The 25,622-nt window shown below is 36.4% G+C and overlaps 1 protein-coding gene across 1 annotated transcript in view; it reads left to right on the plus strand.

The window, feature by feature from the left end:
* The window catches only part of ADGRA1 (adhesion G protein-coupled receptor A1), a 263,104-nt gene that overhangs the window by 73,410 nt on the left and 164,072 nt on the right, over nucleotides 1-25,622 (plus strand). The window lies entirely within an intron of this gene.

The following is a 25,622-nucleotide window of genomic DNA, read 5'->3' on the forward strand; positions in this document are numbered from 1 at the left end:
GGAATTGGATTTCTTTGTATGAACTATGCATTATCTCACTTATTAACCAGAATTTCCTATCACGTAGGCTCTGCTCTCCCCTTTGCCCTGGATTAGAGACTTCACTGGGTTTGATGAGCCATGGAGGTCAGATGGATATTTACAGGAGGGAATGGGATGTGGGAGGCTATTCAAGCTCATCCTTTCTCAGAGATGATTTTGCTTGATAGCAAGTCCTTCCATTCCAGTGAATGTTTGCCCAGGAAATCTTCCAGTGAGACCAAGCTGCAATTTACTTTTAAAATATTTCACATATTCTTTTTCATATGGAATGGAATTTCTGGTGTTTTCCAAAGATTTATGTAAAATTTTTCATATTTTCCAGTCCATGAGCTGATACAAATTTTAGGATTGTAAGTATAGAAAATACAGGAGTATCCTGTATTTGTTGAAGTATTTCAGCTGATGAAGGTAAGGTCACAGCTAGTCTTGAATACTCATGATGGTTTCAATATATTTTTTTTCTCAGTTGACCCAAATGGGAGAAAAGCAAGTAGGTTACTAGTTAAGGTACAGGGTTGTTTTCTCTGTGGTGTGCATGCACTGTAGTAAAGCAGGGGAGATGCATATTTAAGTACGCCCTTAAAAAGCTTGTATTGAAACATGCTCTTGAGGGCAGTTAACAAGATTGCTTTAAAAAAATGTAATTGCATTCATATAAAATTAGTCTTTTAAAACTCTAAAAGCAGGGGAAGACAATGCAATGGTCAGATTATATGGTCTGTTTTATGGTTATTATTGCTTTTACAAGTTAAAACAATGCCAACATAAAAAATAAAGATGTGATTTGTGGCTTTTTCCCCCCCAATATGTAAAATTCAGTTGGTATTTTGTTTCATGCAAATTGGTATATAGTATAGTTGTACTGTATTTAGTGTAGCTTTATCCATTTTTATGTCAAATGTCATTGCCACAGATGTTATAACTGGGGGTTGGGCAGCTGTATGGGAGGCTTCAGAAGTGACCAAAGCCTCAGTGAGCACTTTGGAAAAGATGTGCCACTACAGCAACATTGCATGGCTCTGTAATTTTTTTGGTAGGCAAAAATATGGATCCCTGGACTAGATGGGCATGTGCTTTGTTTTCAGTCTGTATCTGTGCAGTAGATCCAATGGGCCAGGATTCTGCACACAGACTGACCTCTGTGCAAGCCAAACATGGCTGGGGTTAGTGTCAGCTCCCTTAGGTGCACTCGCAGGTTACAGAAAATTTGGGACAAATTAATATTCTGGACAGTGATGCAGTCAGGATGAAATAATTGCTGTGTTTCTTCTCTTGCCTTCTGTTTTTCTCTTCTCTCATCTTCATGGAATTTTTAACAACTATCTGTATTCCCTGATTAGCCAGGGGAAAAAAAAAATCATAGAAGTAGATCTTAAATACAGTACTTAGTGTGGTAATACACCTCATCTATGTGCATTGAGGGCAGCTATCATTGAGCCTAAAGCAGAGCTATAAATTTATTCTGGAGCAAAACTGTAAGAGATTGAAACATTTTATTTTTTTGCCATTCACTAGCACTGATCTTATTGAGGTGTTGTAGATGCCGGGTTTTGCATTGTGTCAGGAAATTGTGTATACATGGGTTGTTAAAGTAAAGAAGAAAAACGGTGTGGGAAATAATTCTTGATAGTATGTAATATGGAAAGTATTACAAAAGTGCTATTAGACTGATTTGTGCTTCCTGACCTTTATACAACTTTGTATCCCATTTCCTGGTAGTGACAGATATGAATTCATTATGCTCTATGGTAATATAGAATATTTCAGGCTTTTGAATTTTCATCTTTTGACTGTGGTTCAGACTTATTGCATCTCACTGATTTAACTCAAAGCTGACAGCCTGATGCTAGCTGGGTAATGCTTATTTACCTTCTCCTCTTAAAAAATTTTCTACTTAGAAAACTCCTCCTTCGCTTCCAGTCCACTCCTCTTTTGGGCAATTTGGATTAAATTCCTTTCACTTTAGATAATCATTTTATGCCTGCACATTTTCAGACAAACTGAAGGGCAGCTGCTAGTTTCCCTATATGGGTGCAGCCTTCCAATTGAGATTGTTATGTTTTCTGTATCTTGGCTGTAATAACCTTCAGCACATTGGTTTTCAGAAATTATGAGGAACTGCACAGTCCAGCAGTTCATGCAACATGTTTTGTGTTTCTTCCTTTTTAAAAACTTGACTAGTTTTTCTACGACCATGATTTTCATATGTAGTATGTATTTTAGATTTAAAATTTGCCTTTGGTTTTTCTAAACTAAAAAATTAATTATATTTGAAATGCGTCCCTCCTGTAAATACAGCAGAGATATAAAAGGTCAAGGTGAAAGGCAGTGTTGCTTTTCGCACTGAATGTCACAGGTCTAAGTCATGTTCACCCACATCTGAATGGGAGTTAATGGAGAAACCTTTACCAGAGTTTTATTTTGATTAATAGTTATCGTACAATCCTGGATGTCTCTGTAAAGGCTGTGCATGGTGGCTGTTAAGAGGGCAAACAAAATATTAACTTTCTACTATCTGAAATGATAGAGAGTTTTCAATGAGAAAATGGCACACAGAGATCATTCTACTATGTAAATGTACACGAATATAGAAAATTCTTAAGTCCACAGACAAACTGAGAAACACCACAGAGTTAGGAAATAGCAGTAAAATCTTTAAATATCTGGGAATAAATGATAGATCTGTGTCACAATATCTGTGACAACAGCAGACATTGCATTAGATGTGCCATATATCCACTCTATTGCCTATCAGGTTTTGCATTTAACTTTGTACTGATTTAAATGTATTTATAAAAATTATTTGCGTAAGTGCTTTATATATTATTAATTATTATTTATTAATTCTATTAATAAACTAATATTTTGATACATGTGATTGGATCATATTGAAAACGAATGAAAGAGAAGCCAAACAAGCTGTTGCCTGTGACTAAAAGTCATGCCTAAAGGTAGCAATTAATTTGGAACCCAGCTAATGTGATTAAGGCATGAAAATACTTTCTCTCAAATTATCTTTTCTGCTAAGTAATAGGCATGGCATGATTAAATAGAAAGAAGTAAGAACATCTGTAAAAATTTCAGAGGTCTGCGGGGTGTAACCCTCTCTATTATGTGAGCTTACAAAAATGCCTGGAACCACAATACTTTGAATACTTTTGGTACTTGTTAGTAGTTTTACTGTGAAAACACCAGCTAACTATTCCACAGATGTTTGTCAAGCTTGCTATGTAAATTTTCAGTTTTCTATTGTAAAATAGCCTGGTTGGCTCTTTCAAAGTGAGTAAAATTGAGAAGATGTGCGTAATGTGCCATTCTATCTGATAGTGTAGACTTACGTTTTAGACAGTTCTTGAAAATGATGTGCAGCACTTGGATGTACTGTGCTATTGTACAGCATTCTAGAAAAGAAGTCCAAGCCTTAAATTGTGCCTCCCTAGGCAGAGCTACTACAGGGACAGCTGTGTAATCACTTTCTGGTCCTGATATGGTTCCAGTCTGCAGCTTGCTAAGGTTTCAGACACAGCAGAAGGACTGTTTATAGGTACGTGACTTCAGATTGCTGAGCTCATAGAGATGAGGTGTCAGTGAAAACATTTCAATTTAATAGTTTCTTGTCAATCAGTATTTAACCTTTAGTCTCTCCTAACTAGCCTAAATCTGTTCTGATATTACTGGTTTGTTTGACCAGAACAATTCTACTACTTTCACTATTTACACAAAACTCAGAGGCGTATGAGTGTATATCTGGTTCATGCTCATGGTGGTGAGGTCTGAGTGGATGGGGCACAGAAAAGGCAATCACACAGCTCTGTGTGATAAAACAAAAAGTTCTGGCTTTCTTTTGGTCTCTGGTTGAGTAAAACTGTAGAGCGGCTCTTCAGAAGCCGGTATCAGTGAGGAACACAGAGGATGCCATCTAAAGTGATTATTAATTAAAGTAGAAATAGGTTGAACCCCCTTTCCCTTTCTCTCATGGCTGGCTGGAAAGAAACAATGAAAGTTGCCTTTTGTGCCAGTAGGTTTATTTTAATAGGATCAATTTTAGCAATGTGAAATTGAATTCAGTTAATGATGACAGTCTCTTACTCTCAGCTGAAAGCCCATAAATGGCTATGAAAGACAGCAGTATAAAATTCAGAGAATTTCTTCTGCTCTTCTGTTATGATAAAGTATGTATAATTGATCATATTTTCTATATATTTGTATATAAATAGATTATTATTCAGTCTCTTAAAAAATAATTATAAGTACTTGTAAAATAAAAGGTCATGTTGTCCCTTCATAACTGTTTAATTAATTGGCCTCTAGCAGTTTATTCCCTAGACACTGCTGCTGCGTGACTGAGGCACTGAAGCCTACTCCTTCCAATAAAACATCTGAATTAAACAAAGCTCATTTTCTGCCCTTCAATTACTGTGATGAACCTATTTGCTTCTTCTTCTATGTCACAGTGATAATTGTTACAGAGCTGTTGTATAAGTACTTCATATTACAGATTTTTAAAATAGATGAACAAGTCTCTGTACAAAAATAATGAACAGTGGTTTTAGAAACAAAGAGAAAAGTACTGTTCAAGGGAAATCATGAAGGCAGAGTTGCCGTACTGGGGTCTCTGGCTGCTTTTGTTTCCTCATCGTGTTGTGTGAGGTAAGGGTTAAGTTCTCCCAAGCCATGTACAAGTTTGAGACGTACAAGCATCAACACCAAAATGTTAATTCAGAGAATTTCCTATACTTGTGATGTGTCTGCTGTTACAATTGAGATACAAAAACTTTTTGATTTTGTGAGATTTGTTTGAACAGATGAATTTAAAGAGATTCTTGGGGGAGGAAGGAAAAAAGAAGAAATTGTTATACATCAGGTATTTATAGTTCCTGTGTCTAAGAACTTGTATTTTCACTTATGTTTTATATTGCATAAATATGCAACTTAGTTGAGAGTATCCATTAAATGTTTGCAGTAGTGTCTTAACTGATGAGTAGCACAAATTGCCTCCTTGCTGAGTTAGGCTAGTGAGCTGTTTCTCATCTTGCGGCAGTATTTGCAAGTCTAAACAATTTAAATTTATTTTCCATTTTTATAATTACATTTTGATTCAATAGCAGCTCCAACTATATGTCTATATATCATCTATATATCTATCTATCTATCTATATACCATATGTCTGTATATCTACACTGATGGTGCTTCCTTGTTCGTGTTGGATATGGTTTGGATGTATCTAGGAACTTCTTGCTTATATTTTCAATTATGTATTAAACAGCAAAGTAGAGCTAGTTTTAATGCTAGTTTCAACTTTCTGCAATGAAATCTTTTCAGCTTACAAAAAAAATTTTACAAATTAAAAATTCTAACTTCCTTTGAAGACTTAAAATGAAAGCCTGGAAAAGAGAAGGCTCTGGAGAGGTCTTAGAGCACCTTCTAGTACCTAAAAGGGCCTGCAATAAAGCTGGAGAGGGACTTTTTACAAGGGCATGTAGTGATAGAACATTGGGGAAATGACTTCAAACTGAAAGAGGGTAGGTTATATAAAAGGAGGAAATTCTTCATTATGTGGCTAGTGAGTCACTGGCACAGGTCACCCAGAGAAGCTGTGACTGTCCCATCCCTGAAAGCATTCAAGGCCAGGTTGGATGGGGCTTTGAACAACCTGGTTTAATGATGGATGTCGCTGCTCGTGGCAGGGTGGTTGGAACGAGATAATCTTTAGGGTCCCTTCCAAGGCAAACCATTCTATGATCCTGTGATTCTGTGAAATAGATTTATATTAATGAAATACAGAGCTGTTCCGCCAGTTGGTGGAGAATCTGCTATAAGATAAATGTCCTATGTTTTGCAAAATAAAAAGGCAGTTAAATATTAACAATTATTTCTGGGCGCTTTTTTCTGGTTTTAGAGACATTCTTTTGCACAATAGAGGCAATTTTTAACCTTAAGACTTCAGTTTGTGCAAGTCAGGAAATGCTGTTGAATAGATTACAAGTACAGGTGTGACTCATTTATTTTTTAAATTGATGAAGAGCTGCCTTATTCTGGAGTGGATAACTTCAGTGTCAGGGATTAAAGAGGTCCATAAGGAGGACAACAAATACCTGTCTGAGGAGGATATTTGGAAGGTTGGTGACAATTGAGATCTTACATATCGGAAATAGGTGTCAGTTTCCTAAATGAGAATGAGAGTGCATCACTGCCGCCGTCTTTCCATTGGAAAAAGCTGTGCGTTAAAGGCTACAAATGGAGGAAGTACCTTTGCCATATGAAGGGAGATTGTCATAGTAGTAAATGGCATTATTTCTAAATAATCCAAGTATTTGTACTCTGTGCAAGCAGACTTTTGAGGAATCTTGCAGAGATTGTGGGTGCTAACCCAATTCGAGTATTTCCTCTCTTTTCACTATGATTGAAAGCCAGAAGCGATTGTCACCCAAATAGGTCAACACCTGGTGTTTGATTTGCTAGCATCAAACTACTAGGTCAGATTTAGGTCACTGTTTTTGGTAGCCCTTGCCAGTAAGTTGCAAAAAATGCCTTCTTCGAAACTGATACATCTTCTCTTATCTGTGAACCTGGTACCTGAGAGATGGAGAAGCTCCTTTTGCAGCTTCATGCTTATGGGAGGCCTGAAATGCTGATGACCATTTTGGTGGGGCAATGTAGCGTCTCCCTACTTTGGTTGCTGCCACACTTCTGACCTCCCAGGAAGCCTGACAAAAGTCAAACAAGCCTGCATTGCATCAGCCTGCTCCATTCCACTGTGTCAGCATTCTGTCTGTGTGATGCCTGTGTGAGGCCATGCTGCTGTCTCCTCCCAGGGATTACATGATGATGAAATACACGTGGTGTGTCCAGCTCGTGGGAGAGAATGAGGGAGGTGTCACTCTGTTCCTCATAAACATTTATTATGAGTTTCCACTACTGGCCACAGTGGGATACATGACTCTTGGCTGGATGGACTTTCAGTCTGGTCTGGTAGATCTTGTGCTTCTAATGTGTAGAAAGCCAAAGAGCTCACTCGAGACTCTGGCTGCAGCCAGGCTTTTAAAGCCTCAGCATTTGCCTTCGTAGAGCAAACCCACAAGGTCCTAAAAAAGCAGCAGGACGCTTGCTGGCAAATCTAATAATATCTTTCAGAAAACTCTGTCCAACATGCCAAATGGTATAAATATGCTGTAAATATGAGGTTCCAACTCTTCTGTCCTTTTCCTTTGGTTTTTCAAATGTCACTGCTGCTCATGAAGAGAATGAAAATGAATGAAAACACAATGAAACAAATTGCAGTTTTAGAGGAACACAATCATCTGGGACCAGCAGGCTTGAATTTTCAAAATAGAAATACAGAGAAATGATCTCTTATGAAAAAATTACGTAAAAATAATACCATCACTTCAGTATTTTCTGTTTTGTGTGAGGGGTTGGATTTTTAAAATTTTTTTTTTTAATGTAGAAATGCCCAATTCTCACGTTTGGTTCAGTGTTTAAATGCAGTTGACAGTTTATGCCTGGCCCAGTTCATAGAAAACTCATGCATCAATAATGTGGGATTTTCATGCACTTGGAAGAATGCACTATGCACTTCCAACAGAAAGCAGCCTCTTTAGTATGTACAATATGTTCATTAAATACCTTTCCCTGTTTATACAAGTGCTCATGTCTCCATTATTCATTCAAGCAGAAACTAATACAAAATGTGGTACATCTGCTGTAGCACGTAAAAGTAACTAAAGAAAAGAAAAAGACTTTTACTTAGGAGGAGGTAATTCTGTTCACTTAAAAGGAATTCTGCTGCACTTTTTTTTCCAGAGTTGGAATGTCATCTAATTTCTGATGGATATCAGGTGACATTAGAGTCCTACATTTGTTTTAAAAACAGGGGGAGGGGTATTTTCTCTAACCCAAAGTTGAAAATTTTTGTGTTAATGCATTGGTGATGCTTTCAGTGGGAGGGGTGGCTGGAACTGCAGGGGCTCGCTGGGGCTCGGTGCTGTACTCTTAGCAAGGCACTTGGCAGTGTTTTCTGTTGAACCAGTCCAATGCAGGTAGTGTTTATTTTATACTTGCATGAAAGAACAGTTTTGAGAATTAAAACTGACCAAGGCATTTGCCTAGATTCAAATGTTTGCTCCGTATCGTGCAGCGATGGCCGTTCCCTGTCACAAGACATCTGCTTGCTGGGCTCTCAGCCACTCTCCATCTCTCCTATTTCCTTCAGAACCACTAAGAAGCTGATTTCTTTTATTAGTGTTGAATGAGAGAATAGTACCAAGCCTTCAGTTTTCATGAAATGGAAATATTTTCTGGTCCTTCCTGTTATTTCAATATTGGTTATCACTACTGAGAAAAGTTTCCCTAATACATTGTCCACCCAGATATGCTTCTTATTAAAGTAGTGACAGCTGGTTTCATACTCACAGAAACACGGGAATATAATTTTGCAGATACTCTTTTAACGTTTGTGGGTGAGGACTTTGATCTTTCTGCACACTTAGAAAGATGGCTGCATTTCAGAGGAATACTTCTCCGTCCTGGTTTAACGAGGTAGCAACTTGGTTTCTGTGTGCTGGAAAGATCTGAGAAGATCTGACTGATTTGGAAATTGACACTGACTTCTTGATACTGGGGGAAGTGTTATAATTCCCAGGGAGTTAATTTGTGAGGGCACTGGATACCAAAGACTGCAGGGATCTTGTACAACTAGGTGTATGTCCAACCTCTCACCAAAAGGCTCCTGTGCTTGTTAAAGATCATTTGCTGCAGGTATAGGGCAGTGAATGAGCCTGCCTGGTGGAGCAGACAGTTGTTTGTGTTAACCCATGCTGCAGCAATTGCTAGGGGCATTTAGATAAACCAATAAAGTCTTGCAGTATCTTTGAGCCATGATTTATTCTTTTCTTTTTGGGGGATATAATTAGGTAAATTGGGAAACTCATTGTGTAAATGCAGCTTTAAAATAACACTCTGCTTTGGCATTCCATTAGTATATCTGCTGTCAACAGTTTATTTTTTTTTAATGGGAGTTTCTGAAAAGTTTGGAAGTGTTCTAAATCCTGATACTTTAATGGAGACTGTAGATGAAATATAATCCTCATCTATTCATAACCAGTCAAAAATAAACAATTTTTTCAAGCCATTAGAGCATACAGAGGAAAAGTTCATGAACCAATCATTTGGGGCTTTTGGCAGACCATACGGAACTTTTCTAACAGCTATTTATAAGGTCCTAATGTGTTTATTTTCACAATAAATCTGACTTATTGCAGAATGTGTTGGTTTCATAGTAAAATAAACACTGAAGATTACAAACATATCCTTTTGTGAAGTCTTCTGAAAGTCCAAGGCTTAATTTAATAAATGTGATATTCTCTATATTGGCTGGGAAATGAGTGCCAACTGAGGAAAAAAAAAAAAAGGAAAGAAAAAAGAACAGCCCAAACTCTTGCTTTAAATTACAAAATCAATTGTCATCAAGTTTACATTATAGCTGAGCCATTTGATGTGTAAAAAGTACTAATAATGGATAGATTGATAGATAAAAGAGCTAAGAAGGAGCAAAAGAGGCAATAGTTGTACCTCAGTGCTGTTGTTGAAGAGCTGTGTGGAAAAATACTGTCTATTTCTCAATACACAAACTTAATTAACGGATTGTTTAAATTTGCTTAGCTTAATTCTGTAAATTAGTAACAAAGTTACATGTGGTTAGGCTGCTTTAAAGTGCTCTGAAAGTATTTGTATTGTGGCTTTTACTGGTTTAATTAGAAGAATTTAAGTCATCATGCTGTAAATCAAAGTATTTGCGCAGTTTTCCCAATATTTTGCCCCTTGCCAGTACCTGAGGTGAGCCTCTTACTCTACTAAAGTGGCTCTATTACCCATGTTGTTGAGTCATATTTCAGCTGAGATATAAAGTAAAATTAGCAAATATACAGAAAAGAATGATCAGTCATAAAAACACTTTCTTTTCTTACAATGTGTCTTCAGAAACCCTGTCTGATGTGTATGTGAATGTCCTCATGAGGCATATAATTCCTAATTCTTTTAGTGAATCTTACTAAGCTCTTGACCTCAGTGATATGTTCCAATAATGAGACTGTAGGTTAATTGCATATTGTGTTAGAGTACTTCCTTCTGTCAGCTTTTAAATGTATTGCTTTTGTACTTCATTAGATATTCCCATGTTCTTGTGAGATTAAAATGTATCACTGCCAAACCATCAAGTAGACTTTTGTGTTGGTTTCATTATTTGTTTGTTGCTAAATTAATTTTATCTTTTCTTCATGGTAAAGTCCCTTCAGACTTCAACCAAATGCTTTAGGTTCCACATAATGCGAAGCTGCTTTATATAAGTTTTATTGTGCTTCGTTTATGTCCAGTTGCAAGGGTGGGAATTGAACTTGGCTATGATTTGGTGTAATGCTGAGCATCCAGTTTCAGACCGCTTTATATAACATAGCATTGTTTCAATATATCATTTATTTTCAAAAGAACTTGAATCATGGCCATAGAATGTGCTTTATGTGCATGCTTTGTTCTCAGATAGAGGCCTGCAGGATCTCAAACAATTAAAAAGAAGTTGTCATTCCAGTTGCTGAAACGCTAGTGCTTTGGGGATAGTTTGGGAACAGCTCCAAGGGACATGCTTGGGAGGGTGGACCTGGATAGCAGATTGTTTTTAAGAAAACATCCTTCTTCTGAGTGATTTTATGTAGAAGAAGAAAGAGACCATTGAAATCCATTTAAAATGCTTTGTATTTTTTGAAATGGTTTTTAAAGCTTAGAAAAAAATGGACCAGCTGGACTAAGGATCTTAATATACTGCACAGTAGTTATCTGTTTTCTGGGTGACACTGCGGACATTTATAAATACCAGAAATGTTGGCCTATGCCAGGTTTTGGGTTGTTGAGTTTTTCTTTTGGTGGGGTTTTTTCAGCAATTGGACAGCCTTTTTCTGCTACTCAGAAAGCTGCAGGTTTCTGATACTTCCATCAGGAATTACTGTCTTGTATAGCTTTTATGAATATTTTGTCTTCCCAGTGAATTATTTAAGCTGTGTTGGATTAGTTCAAAAGAAAAAAAAGATTATAACAATAAACATGGTCATCACATTTCCCATTTTTCTGAAAGTAATTAGGACTCTACTGGCATGAGTTCACACTGTGGTAGCCTATAAATCTTGTGCAGATCCTTAACACTGGTGTCACGTATACATTAGTTAAGTCAGAATGAACAGATTAGTCGGGAAGGAGGTTTTTTGGTATAATCAGTATCGTGAAGAGACTGTGCCCAGAGAAATGCTCACAGTTCATAGAATTAATTTAAAATTAACTCCAACATCACAGCAATCATGTTTTATTTAAGTTTTGTTTCAATTTCTACTTTGTATTTCTGTTGTGTTTGAAATAGTTGTAATGCAAGAATTTCTTTGACTTCATTCTGGTTTCTCAGAGGTCAGTGACAAAACTTGGATGAATTTTATTCTGATCTCTTTAGGGCAGGGAACATAACATCTGTGGCTGATCCTGCAAATGATTGTATATGGGTAAGCTTATCACCTGTCATTCTATATATATCCAGAATAGGAAAAAATGTGTTTGCACAGCACAAAAGAGCTCCAGCCTTGACTGGGGCCCTCTGGAGTTTTCTTTAAGATGAATATAAAATATTTTCTTGTGTTTTTGTTGTTCCTGGAAACAAGTCATTCAGCCAGAAATATACAAAAGTACAAGAATACTTCTAGTGCAAATCTTATTGATGCAACCCTGGATATCTGTATTTTATTTAACATATAAATGGCCAAATTTATCAGCTTAGTGGAATGTAGCAGTACTTGGTCATGGCTAGTGGTTCTAGAATCCTGTGGTTCTACATAGTTAACATCTACGAGACTGTACTACCCCGGCTTGTTAGTCAATCAAGAGTAACAACTTACTCCAAATGTTGACCAAATTTCTAGATTAATTGCAGTATTATAACTTCTGAAAAGCTCTAACATTGAAGATACAATCAAATTACAAAAGTGGCAAATTAATCACAGATAGAAGTGTTTAAATTCTAATATCTTGCCATGAAACAGTTCAAATCTTCTACTGAAATGGGTGCGCAGTTCAGTACACAGTCTCTCAGAATCTGTTAGTATATGAAAATTGCTTTTTTAAATTACCAAATTCTCTTTTGTTCTCTGCACCTGTAGGTACTGTGTCAGGGAATAATTTTAATTGATGCCACCTATATAACGTGGCTTTGGATCATCACACATACATTGCATAGAGTCAAAGGTAGAGTGACAATATTTAGCTCAACTCTACACAAGAGGAACCTTCATTAAAACAAAACAAAAAAACCCCTACCTGTCAACTGTCAACATTTCCAGCACTCACATTTTTTTAACAGCAGCATTCACCAACCCAAAGCTTAAAAGCAATAAAATGAATAGTTAAATGCACAATAAATTTTCTATTTCATATATAAAAAACAAGTGTGTTGTCATCATCAATTATGGAGAAATACATACATGATTGCAACTAAAACTGCTAAATTTGTCGGATGATGATGGGCTTTGCTTTATTTTTAACTTGCAGATTTTGACTTTATCTGCAAAATATTTTTGAAGCCCGCATAAAAAATACCATTATGACTTTCATTGTTGACTGTTCATGTTTTGATAAATAATTTACATTTCAATTTCTTGAAAACCATTTAGTATATCGTAAGTTATCAGGAGACTGTCAGTATAATGTTAAAACAATATGGAGCTTGTATTTGAGGCTATTGTTATTAACACACATTTATAAATCTACTTTTTTTAAATATTCAGAATATGTAGGGAATGGTTTTTTTGAGGCTTGAGTTAGAGAGGGAGATAAGCTTCTCATTTTGTGGTCCTGTTTGTGCAATAATAGATGTCTGCATATACTTTTTTTTTTAGTATGCTGACAATTTCAAAAGCAAGGTATTTTTAACATACTTTTCTTGAGCTGAAAAACTTATTTTCAAAGTAAGTGAAAGAGTCTTAACTGCTCTCTACTCTTTCGATTATTGTATGAGTTCTATTTTTCTTGAGTTTAGGATGATTGAAATAATTTGTAATGTTTATCTTGTTTTATACACTATTTGGCAGGAATGTGTTGGTGTAGTTACTTTCACAAGGTCAAAATCAGCCTCCTACCTTCTCTCCCTCGTGCTCGAACGTGCTCAAAACAAAGACAAGCGAGTGATGAAATTCAGGCCTATGTGCTTGCCTTAATAAACAGCTTTTCAAATCGAAAGACTTCTGAAAAAATTTCACAGCAATATTGTTTTCTTTTTAGGACAGTACTCTTGTTAATGAATCTATGTCCAGACAATGGCAGCATTTCTTTTCTTTGTGTTTTTAATTATGTTACTTAGGTAAGAGCATAATTACTTCAGCTTTATATTTCATTTTCACACAATTCTTTGTAATCGGCATTTTAAAAACAAATTATTTTCTTGAAGTGAAAAATACTATATATTGATGGATGAGCATGTAATCTGTGTGAAAAATGTTTTGTTAAATTATTAACACTAGGTTGTTTGTCTGTTGAATCAACGACCTTTTGATGGCAACAGAGATTTCACTGTAATAGTTCTTAATATTCTCCTTTTCCCATTAGGACAAGGAGCACCAGTTTTAAAGCAGCCTCTCTTTCACTTTGATATGAATAGATAAATTGTCAAAGCTTCCAACAAGAAAGCTTCCTACTACAGGGTATGTTGTAAGCAACACTGCATACAGTGTTCTTGCTGGTAAACACAAACTGTGCACAGTTAGTGGTGCGGCTTCGTTCTTGTCCTTCAGTTGAATTTAATGAGCTGAACACTGATGAGATTTTTGAGAATTGGGTTAGTGTGTGCTGAGTGGAAGACAGATATGGGATGACATTTTTTCTGAGTTGCCCTTTCCCACCACTTATCAGCAAAGGAGAAGGGATAAAAGTGGAATATGTGCACAGTGTATATTGGTCCAGAGGAAAAAACTGTTCTTCAGAATTAGCCCTTTTAAAAATGCTCTATATGGAAAAGGAAATGCAAAATCATATTTAGCCTCATGTTCCATGTCTTTTTGAAATTATAAATTGGTTTTCGAAGTATTGCCTGCAGTGTTTCTTATGGGTATTGCACTGTGCCATTAGAAATTGGAGTTGCAATCCCAAACACGTACCTTAGCTCTCTGTGTTGGAAGGGAGCAAAGTGTCACATTAATTATGCTCTCTGCTCTGCTTTCCCACTGCTGTCTTCTTTGGGTTTTGCTTGCTGGATTGAAGAGAAAATTGATTCTTGTCTTGGCCTATTTCAGAGCCATCTGAAAACAGCTAAAAGCAAACTAAACCCCAGCCAAATGGGTGGTAAATAATACATACAGCCCTTAAACAGAAAATTTAGCAGCTTGCTAGCTGAGGAAGTTGCTAAGACTCCCATCAGCAACCAGGTATAGTAGACGTAGTGCTTCTCAGCACTGTCATGTGTAGAACAGATACTTAGCTTTCAAAATGTAATTCTCAAATATTCTTTGGAGGCCTAAGCTCTTTATACAGTGAACAGGGAGAATTAGGTCTGTAAGAAGAGAATCCAAACCAGCCATCATGGCTGAGGGACTGAACAGGCATTGAGCCTTTCAGAAGTGCTGAAGCCTGACACGTTTTCTTCCTGGGACTGGGATTTGCAACCTAATGCTTCTAATGAAGTCATTCTTCTTTATAGGCATAACTGACTCCATATTTTATTTGAAATGTGGTCATAAAAGAAAGTAATTGTGCTTTCTGTACTGGCCTGCTGGCTGGAGTATCTGCTTTGGAAGAGAAGCACTCAGGTTCAGCCTCTTCAGCCTGAGCACATCACACATTCACTGCCTCTGTGGGAAAGGCCTTGACCAGAATGTAGATCTTGTTGAAGTGGAGCTGTGCCAATATGTATTTGAGTAGTCAAGATTTATGGGGCCAGAAAGAAAAAAACAGAGGCAGACAAGAGCTGAGGGTATTTCTTCAACAAGGAGTTAATGGGTTTTGCTGTAAACAATTGTTCGGTAAAATACAAAAATACTGTTTTAGAGAACAGAGACCCCTGCCAGTTTCTTTAGCTCCTGTGTATTTCAGATGTAGTTTTCCATCCCTTTTGGGTGAGGATGGTACCAAAACAGTGTCTTTCATTTCTCCAGCTGTAATTGGTTCTTGTAGGAATGATGGGTGGCAATATTTCACCATTCTCTTGGATGCTGGGCTGTGCTTTGTGTTCATGGCTTTGCTGATGGCATCCTCTTAGCCTGTGTGGCCCCACAGAGACCCATGGTGTCAGCATGTCTTGCCTGTGAATCCCAAAAGGGCTTTTGTGTGTCACCAAGCTCTGAGGTATTGGGCATGCCCAGCACCCTTTCTGCAATTTAGGAAATTGAAAAGTGAAGGCTGAAGTAGCTGCAGCCATTTGGACATGTAGGAGGTGAAGTGGGGGCTGTGAATTGCACTCTGGGACTTAGTACCAATGCTCTGCTCAAGTTTTACTTTAGTTGGTCTAAGTGCTTTTTTGGACCCAGGCCAACACTTTCCCTGCTGTGCTCTGGGTGACCAGTGTATATTGTCATGGCTCTGCTAGGAATTAAGTAGTTCCTGAGTTTGATATGCTTTGAGTACTTGAAAGTGTTGAAGAAATTTTCTGCCATTCAGGTCAGTTGATTTGAAGAAGAGATAATCCAGTCCTGCTCTTTGTTTCAGAAATGTTTGTGTGCCAGTTTGTGAATGCTTTGCGTGATTTGACCAGCTGTGCCCCAGCGTTCTTTACTGATACTGCTTGTATAAATATAACAATTATTTTATGTCTCAATATTGACTAAATGAAAATAACCTAGAAAAGGAAGAATTTCCAAATAACATGTGCATTATTTATAGAGCTCTATGCCAACTGTTGCTGATCTGTTGGGGTGAGTTATTATAACAGTTCTCAGGAAAAGGATGAATTCAAAATTTCAAAATAGAAATTAAATTCAAAATAGAAAAGTCAGAGTGACCTGCTCCCCAGCAAGCCAGTTTCACATCAGGCCATCTGTTAGGGAGATTTGCAGTCATCTTTTAGTAAAAAGGTTGGATTCTGCTAGTGCACAAATAGTTATAGTGAACTTTATTCACAATTACCTAGAATTTAAATCAGCGTCACAGAGTTGTTGCTGAGCTTAGAAGGTTTAAGATCACTTGGAAGAAATGACAACTTAGGAAGGAAATGTCACTTTGAAACAGCATTGTTTCCCCATTAATAAATGTCTCCTAAAGGGAGAAGTATTTTAGTGGTTTTGAATAAAAAAGAGACATGGCAGGTCAAGGGTCAGCTTTAATTTTCTTGGCAGTTGAAATAGCCATGAGGAGAGATGCTTTTGCAGAAGAGCAGTTGAGAGGCCACAACACAAACTGCATACTGAGTGATGGTAAATATTGTTTCAAATAAAAGAATGTAGTTTTGTTATTAAATCAACAGAGAGTAATAAAAGCTACAGTGCTTTGTAATTTTTCTATTGATGGATGTTGCTCTGTTGGCCATCCTATCTGAGACTTTGAAAGAATAAGTGTAGCTCTACTGATGATCAGTATTACAAACATTAATTTATGAAGGACTAGTGGGGCCTCATCTGTGCAAGTTTCCTCCATGGAGAGATGCGGGAGACATTTGGAATACAAGATCTAATTTGCCTTGATCGGTACTTATTGTTTACATACTATTTATTATTATTATTATATCAAATTGTTAAAATTGTATGTATTATGTAATTTAAATACTTTGAAGAGTTCTCTATGCCATCGCATTTTGCAATGGTAATCATCTTTGCGTTCCTTATGTCTCATATAATCAAGATATTTTTGCCTTTATAGACATGATTCAATGTATTATGCCTTCAATAGTAATACATATTAATTTTTATAGATCACATTAATTATCCTAGTGTCTAAAAATTGTGTAAGAAGACTATACAAAAATCAAGATAATTACATTTTTTGTAAGAATGAAATTTGCAAGTGATGGTCATAAATCATAATTCAAGAACTCATTTTACTGGACAAAAATATTAAGAAGCTGTTGTTTTTTTTTTTGTTGTTTAAAAACATTTAGATCCCAGTCTAGTGCTGTGAAGTGTTTTATGAGTTGGTACTGGATCCATCACCTTTTAAAAGGGCAAAACATTGTGTATTTCTTTTCAGGTGTAAAAGATTAAAGTGTTTCAAAATGCAAGGAATGAATATAAGACACGTATTTTTGTTAAATATAATTTCAGGGAAATTTTTTAGTGGAAATACATCTTATTATACAAATTATTACAGTTGTTGCATGAACAGAAAACAGTCAGAACATGACAAAAGCCAGGAATTTCTTCTTGAAATTGAGAGGGTCGGAATGTAAGCAAAGGGAGTGAAATGCAGGGAAAATAACTAGTGGTTAAAAGTGAGAGAATTGATTAGAAACAGAGTGAAAGAAAGTTGTATTAGACAATCGCAGGCTGGAATGAAAGGTTATAATTTGCAGATCACTTTTGCTGTCAAATTAAAATTAAAAGCATCTTTCCTGTTGCTAGTGCAAAGCACTTGTACAATTAAATAAAATGCCAGTTCCTCAGGGTCAACTGTAGCTGCATTCCTGACCCAGGGTAGTCTAATAGTCTGCTGGTTTAGAGACATTTGTTTGATGCAAGAGTTGTTATTCCAAGGAATTATTATTTTTCTATACCTTTTAAAATGCAGATGTGTAGAACACTTGGCAGTGTTTCTTACGAGTTTTGCTTGAACTCTTGTTAAGTCATAGTTTCCCTGCACTATAAATTTTTACTTTACAAAACAGTTGATTAGACACCAAAATTGTTCTTGCCTTAGCACAATCATTAAGAGTTTTATCAGGGCATTGTATATTAGAAAAAATATAAAAGATTTTCTATATGAAAAAATAAATATTAATAGTCATAAATGACAGGAATATGAAATAAACTCACTTGTAAAGTTAGTTTATAGAGTTGTTTAAATAGTGAATGATTCCTTTCTCCTGGGATTTTTTTTTTTAATTTATGTAACGTAGTTTAGCTGTATTTCAGCACATCACTTAATTGAATTTATGAATATCTAGGCTTCTGTTTCCCATTAGGACCACAAATAGTTCTCTTGGTCTGATGTGCAGGCAGCCAAGGTCAGCCCACCACAATGATATATTCATCTGACATTTTTTATAGTGATGTCATTAAGATAACACATGATTTGTGTCAGATGCTGTCATCCTTTAAGAAGATGTAGCAAGAGCAGATTTATAAATACATGTGTTAAAGTAGCCACCACAAAGTCCCTTTGAGGACTGACACCAGATTCTTCCTCAATAATGTAGCTCTCCCAGAGCTCCAACAGCACTGGGAGGTGTTAACAGGGCAGCTTTTCTGTGCCCTGCATGCCCGAAGGAGGGTTTGATGAGTAAACTGAATTATTTGTGGGAGAGAATAGCTGGATGCCAGGCCTGACCTAGGAAAACTCTGGAAATAAAGCACTGTTTCTGGCATGTGATCAAAGTAGGAGAAAAGATGCCATGGAATAAGGTGTGAGTAAATAAGCGGGGAAAAGGAGTTCTATTACTCTGTGTGGTGAGAAGGATTGATAAGAAAGGGATGCCTTACTGAACAAAGCACACCAACAGCTTTCAGCAATAATGGCCTCCAACAATAACATACTGCTTCTTTCCCTGCATCCTTTTTTTGTGTTCCCTTTCCTGTTTCCTCCATTTTTTGGTATTCTTTCAGGGTATGAAGACCTGTGGGTGTTCCTGTGGCCCCAGCTACTATTGTGTGTTATTATGTCTATGTTGATTTTTGTAAGGGCTTTCAATCATCGTTGCATATCCTAAGGCTGAATAACAGACTTTCATGGAAGCAAAAGAAAATGTATTTAAAAATGTATCATTTTGCCTGAAACACTAGTGACGAAACAAAGCATGAAAATCATCGCAAAACAACATTTGAAGTGGGACCAACAGAGACAGATTGTTAAGTATGTGCCAACTTCTTATTATTTATAATAGAATATATTTTGGCTTGAAATTAATATTGGCAGTTCTGAGATATAAGAAATAAGATTTTTAAATTTCTTTAATACTTTTTACTTGAAAATCTCAATGTACACATTGTATAGAATATAAAGTATATGGCAATGATTTTAAAGAATGGGTGGAAATCAGACATTCACACAGAACCTCTGGTCTTATTTTTCAGCCTCATAGTTTGCTCTATCATTCATCTGTCATTTACATGAAGTTTTAGCAAAAAAGCATTTTAAAATTTCTGACATTTACCTGCAGGAAAATGCAAATGTAGCAACTGTGCACTGAAAATACTCAAGGAAGTTCTGCAGAGGGTTCACATTAACCCTCATTTCTGCAGAAGACAATTCTGCATGCCTTCTCATTAGCACACGTGGTTTGTCTAAGTTATTACCAAAGACCCAGTTTGTATAAAACAGGGCTTTCTGGGGAAGGATTCTCAGACCAGTCTTCCAGCAAGATTTAATTCCTCTCAGCTAAACTGCTTATAGGCGATTCTCCTCTGTTATCCTTAAACTACTTACTGACGCTTTAAATTGACAGGATTTCTATGCAATTAACGTTGCCTCTAACACTGGCTGAATTAAATGTTCAAATGGTGTCCCCCCTCCTTTTCTGGAAAGGGCTTCCTGCTCTATACAATGCTGGAATGTATCTGGGTGTTGCCATGTTCCCAGGTAAACAGGAAGAACAGCTTTGAGTATGGTTATTCCAGGAGAAGGGTGAAGGTTATTGCTGTGTTGCCTTGTCCATCTCCCATCATGAGCTGAATAATTACTGCAGGTCCCTGGATCCCTGTGTCAGTGTCTATGTTCTTTGTGATATTGTTAATTAACATTCTTACTTTTTTAATGAAACTGTAGAAATAATAAGCAGGAAGAAAGATGGAGTTGGTCTTTGACATCTTTTAATTGGTTCACCTTGGGTTTAGAAGGGTTCTATTTCTCCATTATGGAAACAGTACAATGAAATAAATGTCATAGGAAAGATTATTCGTATTTTCTTGATCTACACTCAGTAACAAACTATCTTAGTTTTGGCTCAAAAGTGCTCTTAGATTAATCTGTGTGCCATCTGCGGGTACTTATCTTTGCTTTACACCTCAGGCTAGAAGTCTTTCCTCTTTTCTTTGGATGTTTTAAGTCACGAAAGCTCAAACTGAAATTCAATAAAGAATCACTTGTGGTTTTCCAAGTCAACCTTGATACAGTAACAGAAAAATAATCAAATATTTCCTTAAAAAAAACCCCATCCAAAACTCCATGATATGATGGCTATGTATTTTAAGGTTCTCATATCTAAGAAAACACATTTTCATTGCACTGATACCTCTGATAATTTGGTAAAAATGTAAATCTCCATATTTTATTATAAAAGATTAATTCAGATGCACTTTTGACAATTCTGGAAAAATTTCCGGTATTTCATTTTATTGTTGTACTGTGATTCCAGAGTTTGAAATTTGACCTAGGCATGTTGAATACATATTGCTGGAAATCTGTAACAGGCAAAGCAGTGCAGTTTTAGAATGTGGAATAACAACTCCTACAACTGGAGCTGAAACCGTTCTCAGTAGAAAGTATGTTTTACCCACTTTCTATGTGTCTGTTTTGCATTTGTTTGGTCTGTGTGTTTAATTTAAAAATTAAAAAAAAAAAAGTTAAGTATATTTTTCCCCCTACTATTTCACTTTCTTTACAGTTTTCTCACAGGGTGGAATTAAGCTCTGAACTGATTTTTTTTTTTTTTTTTTTTTTTCTTCTTCCCCCAACAATTAGCCTTTTTCCAGGAGGAGTGGAACACACGTCAAGAAACATAACCCATGCTGAACTGCCTTCTAGGCGTGAATACAGAGAGATGTCCCAGTAGGTGTAGAATTTAAGGAAGCCTCTGGCTCTTTGCAGCTACCCGAGGTTTCTGTGCTCCTCATGTCTTTCCATAGGTATGGATAGACACAAGCTCTGCCATTGTAATCAACATAATGCCAGATCTGTCACTGTACACCAAGGCATTGTTGGCAGCAGAGGGGCGTTTTCTGCTGGCACTGCAGAGCTGTGGACACTGAAACCCACTTTATCTGCTCTCAGCATTTATTTCTTCTGACCTTTCAGTCTTGTTTTAGCCCCACACAACTGATCCAAGGGACCCCTCCTTAGGGGCTGGGTGGCACAGCCACTCTGTCTTCAGTCCCCAGGTTACAAGTGCCAAGCATCTGCCCCTGTGCCTGCATAGGCAAGACCTAACGTGATCTTACCATATATGTCTGGGTTTGTGGCATGAAAAACAAAACATATAGGAACAGTTGCATATGTTTTGAATGTTGAATTTTTATTTCTTAAAAACATGCCAAAGTAGAAGAATCTGGAAAGTGTAGATGATTTTTTTTTTTAATTTGGAAATGCATTTAGTTTTGAGCTATCAATAAAAAAATTGAAAAAATGAAAGTAGAGGCAGGTGCCAAACATCTTTGTACCTATATTCTGGTTGGTTGATGCTATATTTAGAGTGAAACTGCATTAATTAATCTTTTAAAATGTTATTTTCTATCATACACAGGTATAAAAATCTATCAACAAATTTGTACTGCAGTCTATCCTGTTTTACCAAGCTGTTTGCTCATTTTTTCTTACTTGACATACTGCTCCTTCAGTTCAAATACCGAGTCTTACATTCTTGCTCTATGACTATTACTGTGAAAATGAAATAACTTATAATGTTCTATGGGATTCTTTGAGCAAGCAAACCATCATAAAGCATGTCTCTGTTTTGTTTCAGCTGCCATTATTGGTACTTTGTTTTACACTTTGAGGCATGTTCCTAAATAATGAATAACTGCCAAATTACCACAGCACATTTGATGTGAATGAGTCATCAGCCTTAAATGAAAAACCAAAATGTGATGACCTTTCTGTTGTTCTGCATGTCATTATTGCCATCAAGTGATGGGTCTGAAACCTCCCATTGTTCATTAGCACCTTGAATGGACAGCAGTTATTTTTTTGTCGAGTCCTTAGGGTCTGTTGTTTCAGGGAATCCAACCAGTAATGGCTTGAATTAAAAAGGGGAAATTAAAGGAGAATGCATCATCAACATGCTAAGCAAACAAAAGACCTATAGCCTCTGTGTCTGGAAAGGCAGACCATTATTGGACAATTATTGTTCATGTTTGTGTGCATGTTTATGTTTATTATCTGATGTTTCTAACTGAAAAGAGTTTCGTTTTTATCTCTTGGAACGAAACTGAGATGTAACCATAACTTTTCTGATTCTGGAAAGTATGTTAAATATCCACTCTCACCATTTAAAAAAAATAAATAAAGAGCTCTGGAGTTCCATGGGAGCACCTTAGTTAATTTAGTTACTGATGATGGTACTAGGTAATCATTATTACTTAACCTGCCTGTTTCATGATATTTGTTTGATCCACAATGCATTTACCAACAACGGAGATGAAAATAAGTTTTTTATTATATTCATGCTACCAAAGTACAGCAAGTTACTGGCTCCTGTACAGATGGGTCCATTTGAAATATCTTCAAAACACATTTTGCCAATATCACTTTAATTCTTGGTTCCTGTATCCAGGAGTGCCAACCCTGACGGTCGCTGTCATGATGGCAGAATAGGTGCTAACTGTTGTCTTTCTTCACTGGCTGTGCCTCTTTCCTACTGCAGTGACCATAATCTTTTCGTGAAAGATCTGGAGTCTGCATTCATTTCTTGGGCAAAGGTGACATTTAGTTTAGCTGTAATATTTCACATGAGAAAGAAGTCTAAGACGTGACCTTATTTTTTTTTTTTGGCTGTTGTTGTTTCATAGTATGCAAAATGTGGAAAGTCAGTCGTATTTCATTGGTATTTGGCATCTGCTCAACAACTGATTGCTCTTCTCAGAGCTTTTTTGGAAAGTTTGCAGCACCATAATGACAGCTTTCTAAACACAGATGTCCTCTTGGTACAACCCATCATTTTTTATGAAAGATGTATCGATGTCAGGAATTTGAACAAAGTACTGGAATTAGCTGAATATTCTTGTTATGAATATGTATTCAAAATATCTACAGTACATATATTGTAAGTTGGAGGAAGAATATGCAATGTCTGAAGGCAAAGATGCTGGTACAAAATGTCAGAATATAGTTTAAAATAAATTGATTCTTTTGTTAATGGACTGTCTATACTTTAGTGATTTTTTCCCCACTATGTTCTGTACTGTGTAAATACATACTGTGACCTTGAAGCATCAAGAATCTCAAGAATACATTTAGATAATTGGGGATTTGGCCATGGAAGATGTCTAATAGCTGAGAGGCCTGGAGTAGTTATTAAATGTTCTTGTGAAGTCCCATTAGTAGCCTGTTCCTCTTGTTTCATTTACCTCTTAGCTAAGCCATCAGGAAGTGAATACTTCAGACACAGATTTCCCCTCTTCAAGTCAGCTATTTTTCTTAAGGTTTCTCTTAAATGTTTTCAGTAAGTAAAAGTCAGTTGAAAGCTTAATGTGTAAGATGATAAACTTCCATCAGCTTGTGGTTCTTAGTAAAGGAATCCTTGATTTTTTTTACCTGTGGGCCCATTATTTGCAAATACCTACAAATAAGAAGACAGTGCTTAATGGCTATTGTATGTAATTTACATAAGTTCAGACTTGCAGGTGAAAAGGAAAGTCTCCTCTGTAACCATTTGAGATTGTTTTTTAATAATAACACAGTTCATTCTCTATTGTTCTTCTACCTGTTTAGGTCGAGTTAAGATCAGAGTACCATGCAGCCAGTTTATCTAACAACTCTAATGAAATTAGGGGAAATATATTTCAATAAATATTGTCCCATTTTCATTTTGTGCAGCTCTGCAGCCTGGATATAAGTGCTGCAGTTTTTATGACTATAGCTAACTTCATGTAGCTTCCCTCTATCTGTACTTGTACAGGCACTTGGTTTTGATTTATTTTCAGGTCACGCCACGAGATCTGTACTCCCACACCACTAATGACACATCATTCAGATTCAGAACAGATACTTTAAAGTGAGAATGCTGCATCAGAAATGATGGAAAACCATAACTGATAGTTAGGAAAGCATTTCTTTTTGGGCTTCAACTGGGTCATGCTGTGGTCATTCAATATCATGATACTGGGGTTGTTCCCCTTCTCTCATGCTTCTGGTTGATGATAAAATCACTTGTCTGGTATATGTGCATGTGTGTGGCCCAGCCTGGGCTGCTGTTTGGCTTGTCTTGGATCATGACCTTTTGCCAAACCTCAGCAGTAGCTCTTGAGGAAAAAATGTAAACATACAACCAAATTTACTCTGGTTTCCTTATTTAGTTCAGTGTAAGTTAATTCTAATTGCTATAAGGCTTCAATATGAGAAACTTTTTCCTAAATCAGAAAATGGGAAAAGCTAATTTAATATTTTAGTTACAGGAATTTAGTAAAAAATACAAGTGGGTGGGAAGCAAATGGATTCTCCTAATGTAGAAGTAAGAGTTTTTAAGTGTTTAACAGTTGTGATAATTTTATTTATTAATTTTAATCACATTAAAAGATGTGTTCAAGGATGACAAGGAAGAAAACACCTATTTTGTTAGGCCAGAATTATATGGAAACATTATGGAATATTAATTACTAAGAAAGTGCCAGAATTGTGGCCAGTGTAATCATCTACAATTTTCTGAGAATATCCTTACTAAAATGACCTACCTAATTTAAGTGTAATTTCCAAAGTAAGGAGAACAGATGTCTTGTTTGTGACAGTGTAAGTGATGGACACTTTCCATGTCATGGTCTACCTTCTACTAACATTAAATGACCTTTTTACTTCCTGTAGATGATACCTTAGGATTATGCTGGTTTTTCCTATGTGGTTACAAGTTATGGGGAAACAGGGAAGAGTTTCCATAAACTAGAAGATTTCAGTAAATGGAAGGCCTTTTGTCTACCTGGTTATTTTGACTGGCATTAAAACTCATGTGTCAACAGTTTGCCATTTATCCTGACTATTCTATATTTGTTCTGAGCTGTTAACCACTGTTGGCTACAAGAGCTGATCACTTTGCCTGATTGCAACTTGCAGAACATTTAGACGAGTTGTCAGTTAACACAGAATGTGTGTAATTGATATAAAGATTAATTACTAAAACTGTCAGTTAACCCTGCCTAAAATGTGCATATTTGCATATGAACTATGCGTCTTAAGTTGTTTACAAATGTGCCCCAGTGTAAAGCTTGAGCTAAGTTTTTCCTTTGTTTGTTTGTCTTACAAGTTTTAAGAATACAGCTGTTCCCCCAATGAAAACAGTATCCTTCCAGTCTTTTTCATATGGACTCACTTCTGGTAGTTTAACTTCCTTCTACCTGAGTAGTTACATAGTTAACATAGTGTGCAAGCAAAAGGGGTAGACACAAATGTTTAGTATTGAATATTTGAATATTAAAAAAAATGAGGCTTTGACTCACCCACAAAGCAAAAACCCTAGATCATCAAAGGAATAAACGCTCATGTAGATTAACTTTTGCCA

Source organism: Corvus moneduloides, chromosome 8 (assembly GCF_009650955.1).
Source record: "Corvus moneduloides isolate bCorMon1 chromosome 8, bCorMon1.pri, whole genome shotgun sequence".
Classification (NCBI taxonomy): domain Eukaryota; kingdom Metazoa; phylum Chordata; class Aves; order Passeriformes; family Corvidae; genus Corvus; species Corvus moneduloides.